Raw genomic sequence first — 16,410 nt, 5'->3', positions numbered from 1 at the left:
ATAATGGGGATGAGGACCACTATCATGAGTATCATTATCAGTCTCGTCATTCCCTGCCTGTCACCAGCCCAGCCTCCGGCACCGACCCCAGGGCACGGGACACACACATGCACACAGACCCACAGAGAGGGACCCCTGAGCCCCCGCCACAGCCCCTCAAGGCACAGGTCACGGAGGCTTCTTGCCAGGCTGGAGACCACAGGAGCCACAGGCCTGGCACGTGTCCCCACAGGGCTCCCGGTGTCCCCACAGGGCTCCCGGCCCTGCCCTCCACCAGCGTGGCCCCAGCAGGGACAGCTATTTTGAGAGTAGCTGGCTGGTAGGTGGCACCTCGTGATGGAACAGTTCTCACTTGAGCCCAACAGACCTTGGCTGATGGCCTCTGCTCTCTGCCTCCCCCCCTCCACCTGGCAGCTTCCCCTCCCAACCTCATGTCCCCGCTTCCCCTCTGCCACCCATAACCCCCTCCCCAACTTTCTCCTCCCCATCTCTTTCCCTCTCCCTCCCTCTCCCTCCCCCTCCCTCCCTCCCTCTCCTTCTCTTCCCTCTCTCTCTCCCTCTCCCCCATCTCCCTGTCTCCCTGTCTCCCTCTTTTTCCCTCTCTCCCCCTCCCCATCTCTCCCTCTCTCCCCCCTCTCCCTCTCCCTTCCTCCTGTCTCCTGCTTCTATGACATCCAGCCAGCATTCCCTGAGTCCCCAGCAATGAGCACAGCGCCCCCGATCCTGACTCACGCTGGTCCTTCACTGCTGGCCTGGTAACAGCAGAGCGGGGATTCATGGCCCGGTGTTCTGGCTCCCGCACCACATGTCTGTGGCCTGGCGCTCTCCCAGAGGGCCTGCGCTGGGCTCGAGGGACAAGGGACATGGGCCCTAAGAGAGAGCAGTGGCCGCTCTTGAGCTCACTGTCCAAAGGGGGAGCAGCGAGGGCTCAGTCACCTGGATGGACACGGGCACCCCATCTGGCCTCACTGTGCTGGTGGCTGGGGAGCTCACTAACCAGGCTGGGGTGGGGGATGCTGGAGGGCCCTTGAAACGTCACCCAAGAGGAAGAGCTTGGACTTTGTGCTCAGGCAGTGGGGAGCCACGGGGGCTCCTGCACAGCTTGATCAGGTTTAGGTTGAATCAGATTGCCAAGGGACTGGACAGTAGTGGGGAGGCTGGAAGGACACAGGGAGGATGCTTGCTGGTCAGGGTGCTGTTGTGATACGCTGGCCGGCCAACCAGAGGGGCCTCCAGACACGTGCAAGGGGCCCGGCGTGTGGCTTTGGGTCTGCTTTGGACAGTCCTGGCCATGCCCATGGGTCCCCCTCCCCGCCTTCACACCGCGACCCATTCCCCACCCACCACGCCTTTGCACCCGCCACTTCCCTGGCCTCGACACCCTTGCTGCTCCTCTCCAGCAAGCATTCCCAGACTTCCACTTCAGTTCAAGGGCACCTCTTCCAGAGAGCCCTCCCTGATGAGCCTCTAAAGCCATAGTGGCCTCGGGAGCCAGCTTACCCAGGCCCTGCCCTGCTCTCTCCCACCCTCTTCAACTCTGCTTACACGGTCCCACTGCTGGAGAGCCCACCGCCTGAGTTCAGATCTCACCCCCTCCGCTTCCTGGCACGTGACTTACCCTCTCTGTGCCTCGATGTCCTCGTCTGTAAACTGAGGACGGTGGCGCCGCCTACTTGGCAGGGTTGTTATGGAAAATAAACAGATATGCCCGGAGCTCACTTGCCACAGGGCCTGTGGGTTCGTGGTAAGCAGCCAGCGGGCAGCACCCAGTGCTGTCCTATCTCCCAAACTGAGGGCTCAGGGGTGCGGGGCATCCTCCCTGCTCCCCGCAGCACCAGCCCTGCCCCCGGCGGCCACCAGCACACATCCAGCCCATCCTCCCCATGGGTGCTGGGAATATCTGAAGGCAGGGATCAGTCCCCTGAGCTTCCCTGCCTCCTGAGCAAACAGCCCAGTAGCCCCCCCAACCCCTCCCACAGTGAGGGTTCCAGGCCCTTCTGCACAGCCCTTTCCCCAGCACATTCCCGGGCCGGGCTCTCTCAGATCCAAGGTCCCCTCATCGGTGCTCCCTGGGGCCCTGCTTTGCACTGGGGCCATCCCTGATTCCAGAGCTGCGCTTGCCTTCCTCGGAGCCTCTGGAAGCAGGAGTCCTGCTCCTGCTACCTGGGACAAGATCAGTTGTTTGTGTTGCTGTGATTGAAATTCTATACTTTCCTTTCGTATAATTCTTGAATGATGGTTCTTGAATTGGGTTTTGTGGCCTGGCTTTGTGCCTCCAACCGGACCTTCAGGTTGCCGAGGGCAGGGTCCACCTTTCCTTCCATCAGATCCCCCATAGCACCTAGCGTGCCAAAAATACTCCAGTTGGTTAATGGGTCACAGGCCCCCAGAAACTCAGAGCTTCAAGGGGTCTCAGGGATCAGCCAGCTCGATGCTCCCATTTCACAGATGGGGGAGCTGAGGTCCAGAGAGGTCACATGGCTGGTTCACAGCCATTTCCAGTGTGACTCCCCAAGGGCCCTCATGCTTCCCGCAGGCCCAGAGGGCCTGTTTATCTCACTCACGCTTCTGTCTCCAAGCCAAATTCCCCTTTCTCACGACTTTTTTCACTGACATCCTTTATCACGGGGCCCTTGTCAAAGACTCTGAGCGACCAGGTGTGAGCCAAAGAACCAGGACCCCAGACTGCATCCCCGGGCCGATCACAACCGCATGAGGATGAAGTTGGCGGGCAGTCAGGCCTGGAGGGAAATGTGCAACATTGACGGTGGGCAACCTACGAAGATGGGCGGGAGTCTAGGGCTTTTTTCTTCCTTCCTTTTAACATTTCCACGTGGCTCTGAAATCAAGGCATGAGGAAGGATGGTGCCACCAACGTCCCCACACAGCCCCCTCCCACAGTTCGCCTACATGGCTACGACAATCCTGGAAAGTTCTGTCCTCCCCGCTTCTCAAAATGAGAAAGGTGGGGTGCCAAGAGGTTTAGAGAAATTGAGTGCCCAGTTCACGTAGCTACTGAGTGATAGCGGCTGAGTGGCTGAACCTGAACACGAGACCAAGTCTGGCATTCTCCCCCTAAAGGGGGAGCGGGTGGAGGGTCAAGGAAGGTGGGACTGAGGGAGGGAGGGGGAGGAGGGAGAGAGGAAGGAGAGGAGGGAGAAGGGGGAGGGGGAGGGAGGAGGAAGGGGGAGGGAGAGGGGGAGGGGGAGGGAGGAGGAAGGGGGATGGGAAGGCAGGCATAAATAACCTACAGCAGCTACACTCACTGGTTTGTCCTGGGCACACTAGTGCTTGGTGGCCGGCTGGGCGGACGGACGGGCGGACGGGCGTCGGGCAAGCAGCAGCTCCGGGAATAAGAGCACGGTCATTTCTGTACACTCTCTCAGCTTCTGACTGAGAGGTGAGGGTGCTAGACAATGGTCTGAGCCTGGGCCCCTCTGTGGAGGGTCTTAAACCTTCCCCTTCCTTGCCTCACTCTTGGAGCGGGCAACAGGAAGACAGGAAACGGGGAAAGAACAAATGGGGAATTACCATGAACTTGCTGAGTGCGTCTCCCTCTGGCCTCAGTTTCCCTAATGACAGAGTGAGGGGATAGGACCAGGTCAGCAGTTTCCCACGTGGCTGATTCCAGAATTCCCTGGGAAGCTTGTGGAAACGCAGGGTTGCAGGTCCCCAGTCTAGTGAACCAGCATCTACTTTAACAGGCTGCCCAGGTGACCTCACAATAGGCCAGATTCAGGGATGAGGGACTAAAAGTTCCCAGTTGGGACACCCTCTGACCCATGGCCTTTCCTGTAAGCTCCCTCTTTACCTTCCCATCCTTCCTTTCTGATAATCAGGGTCCTTTCAATTACACTGTCAAAAGCAACCCATAGCAGCTGAGGGGAATTTATTTGCTGACATACTGAAAATTCAGAAGTGGCACTGCCTTCGGGCCCAGCTGGATCCAGGAACTCAAACAACCTCAAGGCTCATCACTTCATCTTTCAGACGTTCTTGTTTCCTCGGCATGTTGGTTTTCTTTTCTGGTAGGCTCTGTCTCTGCATGGCATGGCAATGGCTCCTGACCACTCTGACCCCATTCCTGCCAGCCCATGAGCCAGTAGAAGGCAAGAGACCCTCTGTCTTTGGTGTCCATGTATCAAATCTCATGGAAGACTCCGATTGGCTCTGCCGGAGTCAGGTGCCCACCATGAGCCAATTTCTCTGCCAGGGGGATGGGGCTTTCTGATCGGCCAGCCAGGGTCACGTGACCCAAGCCAAGTCCATCAGGGCTGAAAACCTGTGTATCTGCTGGGCTCCCCATTTCCTGGGCACATGGCCCTGGCCAAAGCCCAGCCACAGAGACTTTGTGGGAGGGGGCGGGATAGCCCAGCGTCCCCCAGGGGTCGACCTGCGTGAACAGGTGTCAGGTGACACAATCACTCAAAACAGTTGTCCCTCAGCAATCACCTGTCTGGGGGTCGGGGGCTATGGCAGCATTCAGGAAACTTCCAGCAGATCCACACTGACCACCTTTATACATCCTCGAAAGGAGGTGGTCCTAGTGACACGTGGCTCAGTGCCGAGTCTTGGGGCGCCTCCCCGTCTGGCTGTGGAATTTGCCCTTGGTGCTTGCATAAGGACCCTCTCCAGTGGGGCAGAGCTTAGACTGCTAGGTCCCAGAAAGTCTTCCCTGCACCCCACAATCCGCAGGGCAGCTCCCGAGATCTCTTTGGTTTGTGAAGATTGCGGGAAGGGGGGTACAGCGCTGGGACCCAGACAGGCCTGTGCTTCTGCCCCGCCGGGTTGGGAGGGGGACTGGAGAGGGGGCGGGGGCCACAGTCGGTCAGGGCTGGCTCGGCATGAGGGGGAGAAAGGGATCGTGCAGGCATGGGGGAAAGAGCAAGCCTCTCCTGGGACAGGGTGGAAGGCCAGGCACTTCCAGAGAGAACGTGAAGCTCTCCGTGCAAACCCTCCCCCACCACTGCCCTCCCTCCACCATTCAATACATTCCACCGCCCCAGGTAGGAAACAGGGGTTTTGTGGAAACTGAGGAAGGGGCTGGACTCCACCCCCGAGCTGGCATCACACAGGGCAGAAGACCCATGGGAGATGGAGGAGCACCAGGAAGAGGAGCAGGAACCCAAGGCTGGAGGACCGCAGGGCCCTTTGGGAGCCGAGGCTGGTGGCGCTGGTATCGGGATTTACAAGGGCAGGGGCCGCGGTCAACATCCGGCCCACGGCCCAGGTAGGTGCTACTCTCCTTCCAATTTGCAAAGCTGAGGCCAAACACAAGCCCCTCCTCACTCTGCAGGATATAGTAGAGACAGAAATGGAACCCAGACCTCAGGCTCCAGGCCATGTCGAGTCCGGGGAGGGAGGCTGGCAGATGGCAGAGGGAGCAGGGAGGGCTGAGGTGGAGAGGCCCGCTCCCTCTGCCTGCCCCTTCTGGCCTGGTGCCAGGGGACAGGCTCACAGAACAGGAGGAGCTAGGGATAGAGCTCGCTGCTGCGTGGACCCAGTTTTAATCAAAGCCCAAGTCACCGGGCGTCTGTCACCAAGGCGACGGGAAAGTTGCTCAGCGGAGGCACAATCAAGCACTCCAGCCTGTCACCATCACCAGGAGGTGCCTCCTGGGACCAGGCCCAGGGGTAGGCACTTTCCCAACACGCCGTCCCACTGAGGCCCACCGCTGCCATGGGCATTCTGCTGATGAGAGGCACAACCCCGGTCTGCTGGCTCCAGGTCCCACAGTGGATGGGAATCGGGAGGCCTGGATCCGAACCCCCATCTCCTGCTGGGACATCTCCCAGCCTGCCAGGCACCTCATCCCTTCTGAGCCTCCGTCCCTCCTCCCCACCCAAAGCACTGTCAGGGGTAGATGGGGGTAGTTCTGCATCCTCTGTGGTGGAGGGCTGGAGGACAGGCGTGATCACCCGTGAGCAGGGCTCTGGGACTCCTGTGACAATCTCCTGCCCTCTGGGCTTAATTACCGCCCTGTCTCTTGTGGAATTTGCTAATGGTGCTTCCCTGTGTCGGGTAATGTCGGACAGACGTGGTTGCTCACACTCTCTGCACTCCAGGCCTTTTCAGCCCCTCTTCTAGAGATGGGCCCCATCCCCCGGCTGCCGTGGTAGGAAATGTCCCCGTCATTCACTCCCCATCTTTCAAGACAAGGACTGACCCAGCAGAGCCAATCGGAGCGCTCCCCGGGGGACTGATGTACGGGCACCAGGAGGATGCTGAGAGGAGACCTCCTGGGACCCCTTTGTCCCGAATGTTCTGGAGAAGGTGTATCAGTCAGGCTTCAGGGACCGACAACAGAATCTATTCTAAATCTTTTTTTTTTTTTTTTCTAAAGCACACTAAGCAGCGGAGCGTCCAGGAGCAACTTCCAAACTGGGCCACCCAGGGGCCGCAGCTCCTGCTCCAACAGAGAGCTGGGGAATCGGGAGGTCACCGCTCAGCGGCCAGCTCCAGAGCCCCGATCCACATGGCAACACGGGCGCTCGGTGCCGTCTCTCTCCCCCATGAACCCCAGTTCCGATTTCTCACCTGCATGAGCGCTCTTCGTGGGGGACTGATGTGGCCCGCGGGTGGCCAGCTGCAGGCGAGTCCGGGGAACAGAGTGGCCAGGCTCCCCGGCTTCCACAGCACAGGAGGCGAGCTACGTGCAGGGTAGGGCCAGCGAGGCCCGAGCCACAGTCGGACCCTCACTGTCCTCACCGTCATCCCGGACGATGCTGTCACAATGTCCCACGCCACCCTGCATCTGTTCCGCTATCATTCAGGGACATGGAGACCTGTCCCAAATACTTCTCTGAGCAGTTATGAAGGTCAAAGTGAGAGAATAGTAGGAAAGACCTGCGCACCTGTGGCCTTAACCAAGTGGAAAAGGAACCGAGAGAGGGTGAAATGCCTTCCCCCAGGTCAGGCCTTCAAGCAGTAAAATGTGGAAGACTAGGGCGTAAGCCTGGGACTTCCTCCGTGGGCCTCGGGGCGGGGGGAGGGGGGGCCGGTGGCTCAGTGGACCCAGGAGGGGGTGGTGGTGGGTTGTATTAAGTTATCTGTGGCTGGAGAGCACATCTCCCCAAACCTTAGTGGCTTCAAACAACAGACATCCATGATCTCAGTTCTATGCATTCTCTGACTCAGGCTCTGTCGTGAGGTTGCTGGCGGGGACTCAGCCAGGGCTGTGGTCTGATGTGAAGGCTCACCTGGGGGGGTTCCCTCCCAAGCTCACTGTCATGACTGCTGGTTGGCTGCAGGTCCTGGCTGGCTGTGGGCCAGAGGCCGGCAGCCCACAACACGGCAGCTGGCTTTCGAGCAAGCAAAAAGGGGGCAGAGAAAGGGAGTCCACAGGACACAGGCCCCCAAATCTCAGAAGGGACATCCCATCACTTCGGCTGTATTCTAGTTGCTAGGCTCAGGCCATGCGATCAGCCCGCACTCAAGGGGAGAGTCTCTCCCAGGAGGTGGGGTCAATCGTGCCCTCGGAGTGGCCACCCACCGCCGGCTCCCGCCCCCAGGGCTCTGAGAAGAGGGGTGGGCTGGGCCAGGAGGGGTGGCTGTCCCCCAGCTCCTTTGCACCCAATGCGCCCAGCCCTGGGTCCTGCAGATGGAGATCCTGCAGTGAAGCCGCCCTTGGCCACCGCCCCTTCCCCGGCGAGGCCAGCCCCCTGGAGGGGAGGGAGAATGGAGGAGTGAGGGCTCCACGCCTCAGCAATGGCAGCGGCATGGCCCCCCCTTAGGTCAGACTTCCCCAGCCAAACAGGGGGCTCCAAGGCCCCAAAAGGCAGCATGACGTCATGCGGGAGCACCAAACTAAGAGCAAGGAGGTCTGGGTTGCGGCCCGGGGCAAGCCCCAACTGGCTGTGTGTCCGTGAGCAAGCCACAGGCCTCTCTGAGCCTGTCCTCCAGCCGTTAACACAGAGTGATGGGCTGACACTGCCAAGGTCCTCCTGGGCTCCCAAGGTCAAAGTTCTCCTCCACGCAAAGGGGACCTCGGTTGGATGGAGGCAACCTAAGGGCTTGGCCTGGGCCTCTACCACCTGCCCCTGAGGCACCTGCCCCCAGCACCCCCTCCCCTCCCCTCCCCTCTCTCCCCCTGCCCAACACCTGAATCCCGGGTCTCCCTGCTGACCTGCCATCTCTGTGCTCCTGCAGCCCAGCCAGCCCCCAACCCCCAGCCCTGCCCCACACAGAGCCAAGGAGGCTGGACTGGGCTTGAGGATGAGGCTGAGCCAATGGCGAGAACCAGGGACTAGACAGTGGCCACAAGCCGTTCACCTGTCACCGGGTGTTGGCACTGGAAGCTGGCCTCTTGTCTTCCTCCACAAAGAAAGTGAAGAAAAATGCTTCCAGACGCAGAGCAGCTGCTCTCGGTTCCCCCACCCCCCCGCACCCCAGCTCTGCTGTGGAGGAGCAGGTTCCTTGTAGGGGGCTGTGAACGAGGCTGTCAAAGCCGCGTCTGGCTCACAGGCTGGGGGCTTACGTAACTGATGGCTGGCACCCCCACCCCAGCCGCTCCCCCCCAACTCCACCTCAAGGCACGAGGCCACCTGCTGCCCCCACACCAGGCCCCGTGGAGTCCCTCCTCCTGGAAGGTGTCACAGCACCAGTGTCCTCACATGAGGTCCTTCGTGCCGCCCGGACATTCTTCTCTGGGCCTTTCTGCTCCGAGGCAGGAAGAAAGCAGCTTTGTTCTCCGTATTCCTGGTGTCTAGGAAACGTAGTGGATGCCCAGGAAATGTAGTTGAATGAACTAAAAGAAAAATCACTAATAATAATAGAAACACATAGCACGTACCATGTGCCAAGGACTCGCCCAGGAACTCTGCATACACTAATGCCTTCCAACCTCATCCCAACCCTACACTGAGGTCCTATGAACATCTCCCCAACACGGGTGGCTGAGCGAATGGCACTCTTTCGGGAGAAGTCACTGACCCAGGAGAGCTGACATCACGGGGCGTGAAGCCTGAGAGGGTGTAGGGCAGCGATAACCGGTTCCCTAGCTCCTCCGTCTCTTGATCACACCTCCCCAGGGAAGTAGAAAGAGCAAAAATTCTGCCACCATCCCGGTTTCCCTGATCTGTAGCAGTCAGGTTAGGAAAAATGAGGCCGTGTGACAACCTCCGATTCTCAGTGGCTTAGCGCAGCAAAGGTTTCTTTTGCACTCATGTAACACAACAATTTGGGGGGAGGGCAGGGCTCTGCTCCCCCGTGTCCCCACGGAGGAACCTGCCTGCAATTTCCCCAGCTGCTGCTGCTCAGGACGAAAGGAGTTGGAACAATCGGGCAACAGCCCCGCAAGATTCCTACTCACAACTTATCCTTCTAAGATTCTGTGATTTTCAGAGGCTGTTGGCAAAGATTCGCAGGTCAGATGTCCCCGCGTTTGGAGCCAGGCTTTCCCCATTGCTGTGTAACTTAACCCTGCAGTGCCTCAGTTTCCCACCTGTGGTCAGAGCCGATTCCTGCTTCAGGCATCCCCCAGGGTCTGGTACTCGCAAGGCCTCTAACCCAAGCGAGTGGTGAATATCCAGAGCCTACTGGGTTCTCCAGGCTGAGTCTGAGCCAAGGAGTTTCCAGATTCCCGGGGTCAGGCCGGGAGGTCCCTGGGAAGCCACCGGCCAGAGCCTGTGGTTGGTCCCTGGCCGGCCCCCGCAGGGAAGGAGGCAGCGGTCGGCCGCTGCCGTGCCTGGCGCTCTGGCGCCCCCTCGTGGGGTGGCCAGAAGAACAGGGGCTCACTTTTATTTTTATTGCTGTGCCCCCGAATGCCCTGAGTCCTGGGAAAACCAGGACAGCTGGTCACCCTAAAATAGGGGAAATACAGACCCATCTTGGGGACCTGTGGCCAGAGTTGGAGAACACATATGAAAAGCCATCAGCTTGGGACCCACCACAGGGCCCGCACTCTACAAGTGGAAGGTGCAGTTACCCTTACAGAGTGAGCCTGAGTCTGAATCCCAAGGCCCCCCTTCCTGGCTATGTGCCCCAAGATCAGTTTCTTTATATCCCTGGGTGTCTGTTTAGCCAGGTTTCAAAAGGGGTTAATAATCATGCAGACCGAGCATGGTGTGGGGAGGGCAAGGTGAAATAATGCAGGTAGAGCCCGTCATTCAGAGGGCACCGTGCCCGCTCAGCAGGTCGGCCCGTGGTTAGTAACGGGGTCACTAAGGCGAGGGGAGAGCTGCCCCACGTTTACCAGGTGCTGTACCCCACCGGGGCCCAGAGCAGCCGGTGGGTCTCTTACTTGGTCCTGAGCCTTGGTTCTTTTTTTTACCTGCCCACAACTGACCTAGGAGGTGGGGCCTGGCTGTAAGCAGCCTCCCCCTTGGTACCTTCACTCCCAACCCCCCCACCCCTCCCGCAGGAGGCATTCTCCTTGAGAGCGAGCTGAGGTTCAGGCCTTCCGGGGAGCAGCAGCTCCGGACCCCTCCAGTTTGAGGTTCTCCTGGGCCCAGGGGCCTCACACCCTGTCTATGTCCCAAACAAGGCTGAAAGCCAGGACAATCTTCCCCAGAGCACAGGGGCCTGTTTCTGCGAACAGACCCCAGCAAACATCCCGGGTGGGGGGTGGGGGGGTCTTCAGACATTACGGAAGGTAGAAACCCGACTCTCACCCCCCTTCCAGGCTGCTCATTTGTTCCTTGTCAGAGTCCTTCCTCTGATCCCACCACTACCGTTCATTGGTGTGACCTTGGGATGATACCCAACCCCTCTGTGCTGTTTCCTCATCCCTGACATGAGGGTAATAAACCCCTAACTCAGGGTCTTATGGAAGGAGGAAATCACAAAATGTACTCGTGCCTCGCACACAGTAGTGCTCAGCAAGGGTGGCCCATTACCATCCAGCCAGCCAGCCAGCCATCTATTCGGCACTGTGCTGCGGAATCCGACTCAACCTGCCCAAGAACTGCCCAGGGGGCAGCCCAGGGCAAAGGAAAGCCCCAGAAGGCCCTGGCACCCTGCATGAAATCTGTTCCCAGCAAGCCCCTCACCCTGGTCTCTAAAGCCCTCCTCCCCGAGTCATTGTGCTGTCATAGCGACAGGGACTTGGCTCTCCCTTGAACACAATGCCACACAGCTCCCTGTCTGCAACGCCTTCCCTTCTTCCCCTATCCCTGGTGAAGGAAGGCTGGGGGACCAGCCAGGAGGCACCAGGCCGGCCCTGTCCCACCGTGGCATCCCTGAGAACACACTGCGTTTTCCTCCCCAACTCACGTCCCCTTTGTAGTGAGCACAGTGGTGTCCCCCCCACCTGAGAATCCTGTTGGAGCCTTAACCATCAGGACCTGAGAATGTCACTAAGAGAGGATCGTGTTAAAATGAAGTTGTTGGGACAGACCCTGACCCAGTATAGTTGATGCCCTTTTAAGAACTTGAGATCGGGACTTACACAGAAGAATGAGGACGCGGAGCGAGGTCGGCCATACACAAGCCAAGGAGAGAGGCCTCAGGGGCAACCAACCCTGTCGACGCCCGGATCTGGGACCTCCAGCTTCCGGAGCCGGGAGGACATGAAGGTCTGCTGTTCAAGCCCCCCAGTCTGAAGTACTCTGTTATGGCAGCCCGTGCAGAAGGGACGCCCCCCACCCCCTAAATCCAAAGGGCATATTACAGGCTCATCCAAACTGGCCTTTTGCTGAATTGTGGTAGAAGCTTACCAGTCTACTCCTCCCAGCCAATTCCAACTGCCCACTAAAACAGCTCTAATGACTCCAAAAACGGGGCGGGGGGGGGGGGGGGCGGGAATCATAAATCGCCTCTTGCGAAGAATTCGGTTTCCAAATACCTTCACCCACCGACACTTTGTGCCAGGGTGTTATCAATGCTCAGTCGAGTAGCTGATCCCCTGGTCCTGGGGCCCGCCACAATCCCTCCCCCCGCCCCTGGCCCTGCTTCTTTGATTCATCAACAGGAACGGGCACCCAGAGTTCTGAGCCCACTTTGAAACACTGATGTTTAGGACTTCAGCATGAGCACTCACTTGGAACACTATGTACCCAGCGCAGGCCTGTGTGCTTTGTAAACATTAACCCATTTCACCCTCACATCCCTCCTTGAGGTGGGCCCTATGATCCCCATTTTCCAGGGGAGGGGATGAAGACACAGAGAGGTGGAGGGAGCGGCCCCGGGTCCTGAGCTGGAGAGTGGCCGGCTGGGGTTTGAACTGAGCCATCTGGCTCTGAGATGATGCTCTTAACCACCGTGCTTGACTGCCTCATATTGTAAGTGTGAAGTGCTTATTTTTGAACTGCACATTGCCAAAAGTTGTAGTCGAAATCACCACGAGGCACCCTTTGGCCTCACCACACTGCTGCAAAACAAACGTCTACCTCTGCTCATCTAGACTTGAAGCTTCTGTCTACATCGGTCGTTGTCAAATAAATCTACAACGTTTATATTCGTGCTCAAATATATATGAAAAATAGTTGTTACAACACCCAAAAATATGAAAGCTGCTTCTTTCATGAGCTGATATTTGGAATGCTCGTCTTGTGCATTTTTTTTAAATGCAGGGTTTTTTGTGGTTTTGTTTCTTCCACACAAGAGAACGGGCTTTGCGCTGCTCCCCACAAGCCCTTGTCTGAAATAAACCACTTCAAGTGCGGGCCATCTTTGTTTCCAATGAATAAAAACCCAAACTGGCATCATCCTCACGACACTTCCTCATACTGGGTTTTTAAATACATCGGTTCCGTGAGACTTCTGATCTGGGGGCGCAAAGGCACGGGCCTGGTGAAGGCGGCCTTCAGTTACCTCGGGTCCCCCAAGCCGGGATGCTTGGCCTCCCGTCGGAGCCCCCCACCCACTGTGGATAGAAAATCAACCACACACACCTGAGGACAATGAAAATGTGTGTAAGTGTCCAAACCAACAGGCAGAAGGGCTGAGGAGCAAGTTCATCTGGTCTCCCCTCACGGAGGTGGGGGACAGGGTAGCCCCCTTAGTGGGAAGAGGAGGTACGAGGGCCACAGAAGCCAGGGGTGGGTTAGGAGCAGGGGTACCCGGAGAGGCCCGGAGTCACCTGGGCAGGAAAGGTGAACAGTGAGCATGCAGGGGGAGACAAGCTCGGCCTTCCTAGGAGCAGCTCGGCTCTGTGCCCAGGGCTGAAGGGGCTGACCCGACATCCACCGTCTCCGCTAACCCTTGAGACCTCCCGGGGGCAGCGGGGGGGAGGGGAGGGAACTATTGGCACCCCCTTTCCACGGATGAGAAAAGGGAAGCCAAACAAAGAGACGAAGCCGCTTGCCCCACAGAGGCCCGTGTCCACAGAGCAGCGTGCAGCGGGCTGGGGGGGAGGGCCACCCCCACAGCAGCTGGGAGCTGAACCCCCGCCCGGCCTAGGAGCCTTCTCCTCAGAGCTCATGAAGACCGGCCCCGGCCCGCCCTGACTCCCAGCCTGGATGCTCCTTCCTGGGCAGCTGTGCAGCCTCCCATTGCCACAGAAAAAGCCACAGAAGAGGCCGGGCTGCCCCCCTCTTGCTCCTCGCTCGGGTCTTTGTGGAGGTTCAGGGAGCTCCCCAGAGGCCTGAGTGTTCTCGGGGCGCCAGGCCCTGCAGCTCCCTCCGTGCGCACCCGCCTGAGCACAGTGGCCACCTGGGTCACAGCCAAGCCAGCGCCCCCCCTGGTCCCTCCACACAGGGCCTGCCAACAGGGCCAGCTACCCAGGGTACGGGGACTCTGCTAGGGCGGTCTTCCCACTGGACCAGCACCTCCTCCCAGGCCAGACCTGTGTCTACACCAGCACCCTGCTCAGCCCGGGCACAGTGCCTGCCCAGTGAGGGCGTGGTGCAGGCGGCAGAGCGGCACGGGGGTTCAGAGCACAACCGGGTTGAACCCGGCCCCTGCCCTCCACGCACTGTGACACGTGCCTGAACCTCAGTATCCCCATCTGTAAAATGGAGGTGACCACAGGACCCACATCCACGACCACTAGAGGGTTAAGTGCATCCCAGCTGACAAACGTGGGTTGACAGAGCCACCATTTTGCAGCCTCCGCAGGTGGGGCACCAACCATCTCAGGTAAGACGCCAAGTGAACACACTCCCTGGAGAAAAGATGCCTCTCCACCTCCCAGAAACACACACCCCGACTGCGGGGGTAGAGTGGACTCTCCTTCCGGCACCCCCCAAACAGAGGAACGGAAAGCCAGGGTCTCCACCTGCACAAGATGAAAGGTGCACACACAATGCTCTCAGGAAGACGGGCATCCCAACAAGGCAACAAAGAGCTGTTCGAAAGTTCTCCAAATTACCAAAGAAGAAAGGCCTTTGAGCATGAGCGCATCAGAGGAAAACTGACTGAGCTCCTCTCGTGTCTGCATTTCCTGGCACCGGGGAGTCGGAAAGAGCTTGAAGCAGCTGCAAACGGCCACGCACGCACACTCCTGTGACAACAGTGACCGTACTCGGGCATCCGGGTTTCCTGCCTGCATTTGGAGGAAGATCGCACAATCTCACACCGAGGTCGTAGATGGCTTCATTTTTACATGGTGGTTATTTATAAACACTTTGCTCATAATTTATTAGAATAAAATGTTTAATACATTTGCCGGGATGCTCATGTTTTGTTTGAGGTTCTGTATTTCTAAATGCACCTTAAATATGGATTATTTTATTTCACTGACTTTCCTTTAATTTTATGAATTCTATCCTCATATTGGTATATCATATTAGGCAAAACAGGGACACCTGGGTGGCTCAGTCAGTTAAGCCTCTGCCTTTGGCTTGGGTCATGGTCCCAGGGTCCTGGGATCGAGCCCTGTGTTGTCGGGCTCCCTGCTCAGGGAGGGGCCTGCTTCTCCCTCTCCCTTTGCCCCTCCCCCCACTCGTTCTCACTTGCTCTGCTCTCTAATAAATAAAAATTAAAAATCCTTAAAAAAAAGTATTAGGCAAAACCATAACAAAAAACTAATACTATGGATTTTCTCCAATATGTTACTAGTGCTTTCTACCACTTGAACCTCGTGAGCTATGGTGCTGAATGCCACGACTTCCAGCTTACTAATGATAATAAACTCAGTAGCCCACAGATCAACGGGACAGAGCCCAGAATAAACCCATGCACATGCAATCGATTAATTTACAACCCGGGACATGAAAATATACACTGGAGACAGGACAGTCTCTTCAGTAAGTGGTGCTGAAAAGCTGGAGAGCCACATGAAGAAAAGAGAAACTGGACCACTACCTATCGTACACAAAAACTCAAAACGGATTAGAGATGAACACTGGACCACTACCTATCGTACACAAAAACTCAAAACGGATTAGAGATGAACGTAAGACCTGAAACCATAAAACTCCTAGAAGAAAACGGGGAAAGGGAAAGTTCCTTGACATAGGTCTGGGCAATGGCTTTTTGAATCTGACACCAAAGGCAAAAAAGGAAAACAAACAAGTGAAGGGACGACCTCAAAATAAAAAGCTTCTGCACAGAGAAGGAAAGCATCAACAACATGAAAGCCAGTCCACGGAAGGGAACAAAGTATTCGCAAAACCACATACTAACAAGGGGCTAATATCCAAAATAAATGAACTCATGTAACTGAGCCGCAAGACAACAATACAATTAAAATATGAGCAGAGGATCAGAAGAGACATTTCTCCAGAGGCCTATAGTCAGCCGACAGACCCATAAGAAGATGCTCACCACCACTCACCACCAGGGAAACGCAAATCAAAACTATCATGAGCTACCACCCATCAGAACGCCTAGTATCAAAAAGACAAGAACAGGTGTCAGTGGGGACAGGGGAAAAGGGAGCCCCATGCAGTGTTGGTGGGAGTGTAAGCTGGTGCAGCCGCTGTGGAAAACAGATGGAGGGGCCTCGCATAACTAAAAATACAACTATCATGTGATCCGGCAACCCCACTTCTAGGTATCATGGTATTTCCGCACAGAAAATGAAAACACTAATTTGAAAAGAAACAAGGCAGTAACAAATTCACTGCAACATTTGTAACAGCCAAGACATGGAATCCACCTAAGCATCCCTGACTGATAAATGGATAAACTGAGGAACACACACACACACACACACACACACACACACACACACACACACAATCCAGTTATAGAAAAGGAAATCCCGCCATTTACAACTTGGATAAAACTGTGGAGGACACCCTGCAAACTGAAATGCGTGAGAGGACGTCAGTCGGTCAGCCAGGCCTCCGGCTCAGGTCGTGATCCCAGGGTCCTGGGGGTCCTGGGATCGAGTCCCAAGTCAGCCTCCCTGCTCAGTGGGGAGCCTGCTTCTCTCTCTTCCTGACCTTCCCCCGCTGTTTGTGCTCTTGCTCATTCTCTCAAATGAATAAAAAAATCTTTAAAAAAAAGAAATACGTCAGAGAAAGAAAAATATCGTATGATCTCACTTACATATGGAATCTTTAAAAAAAAAGAGAAAGAAAAACC

The sequence above is a fragment of the Eumetopias jubatus genome, unplaced genomic scaffold (assembly GCF_037043125.1).
Source record: "Eumetopias jubatus isolate StellerSeaLion01/CBP00866 unplaced genomic scaffold, mEumJub1_p1.0 scaffold_8, whole genome shotgun sequence".
NCBI lineage: Eukaryota > Metazoa > Chordata > Mammalia > Carnivora > Otariidae > Eumetopias > Eumetopias jubatus.
This window is presented reverse-complemented; position numbering follows the sequence as displayed.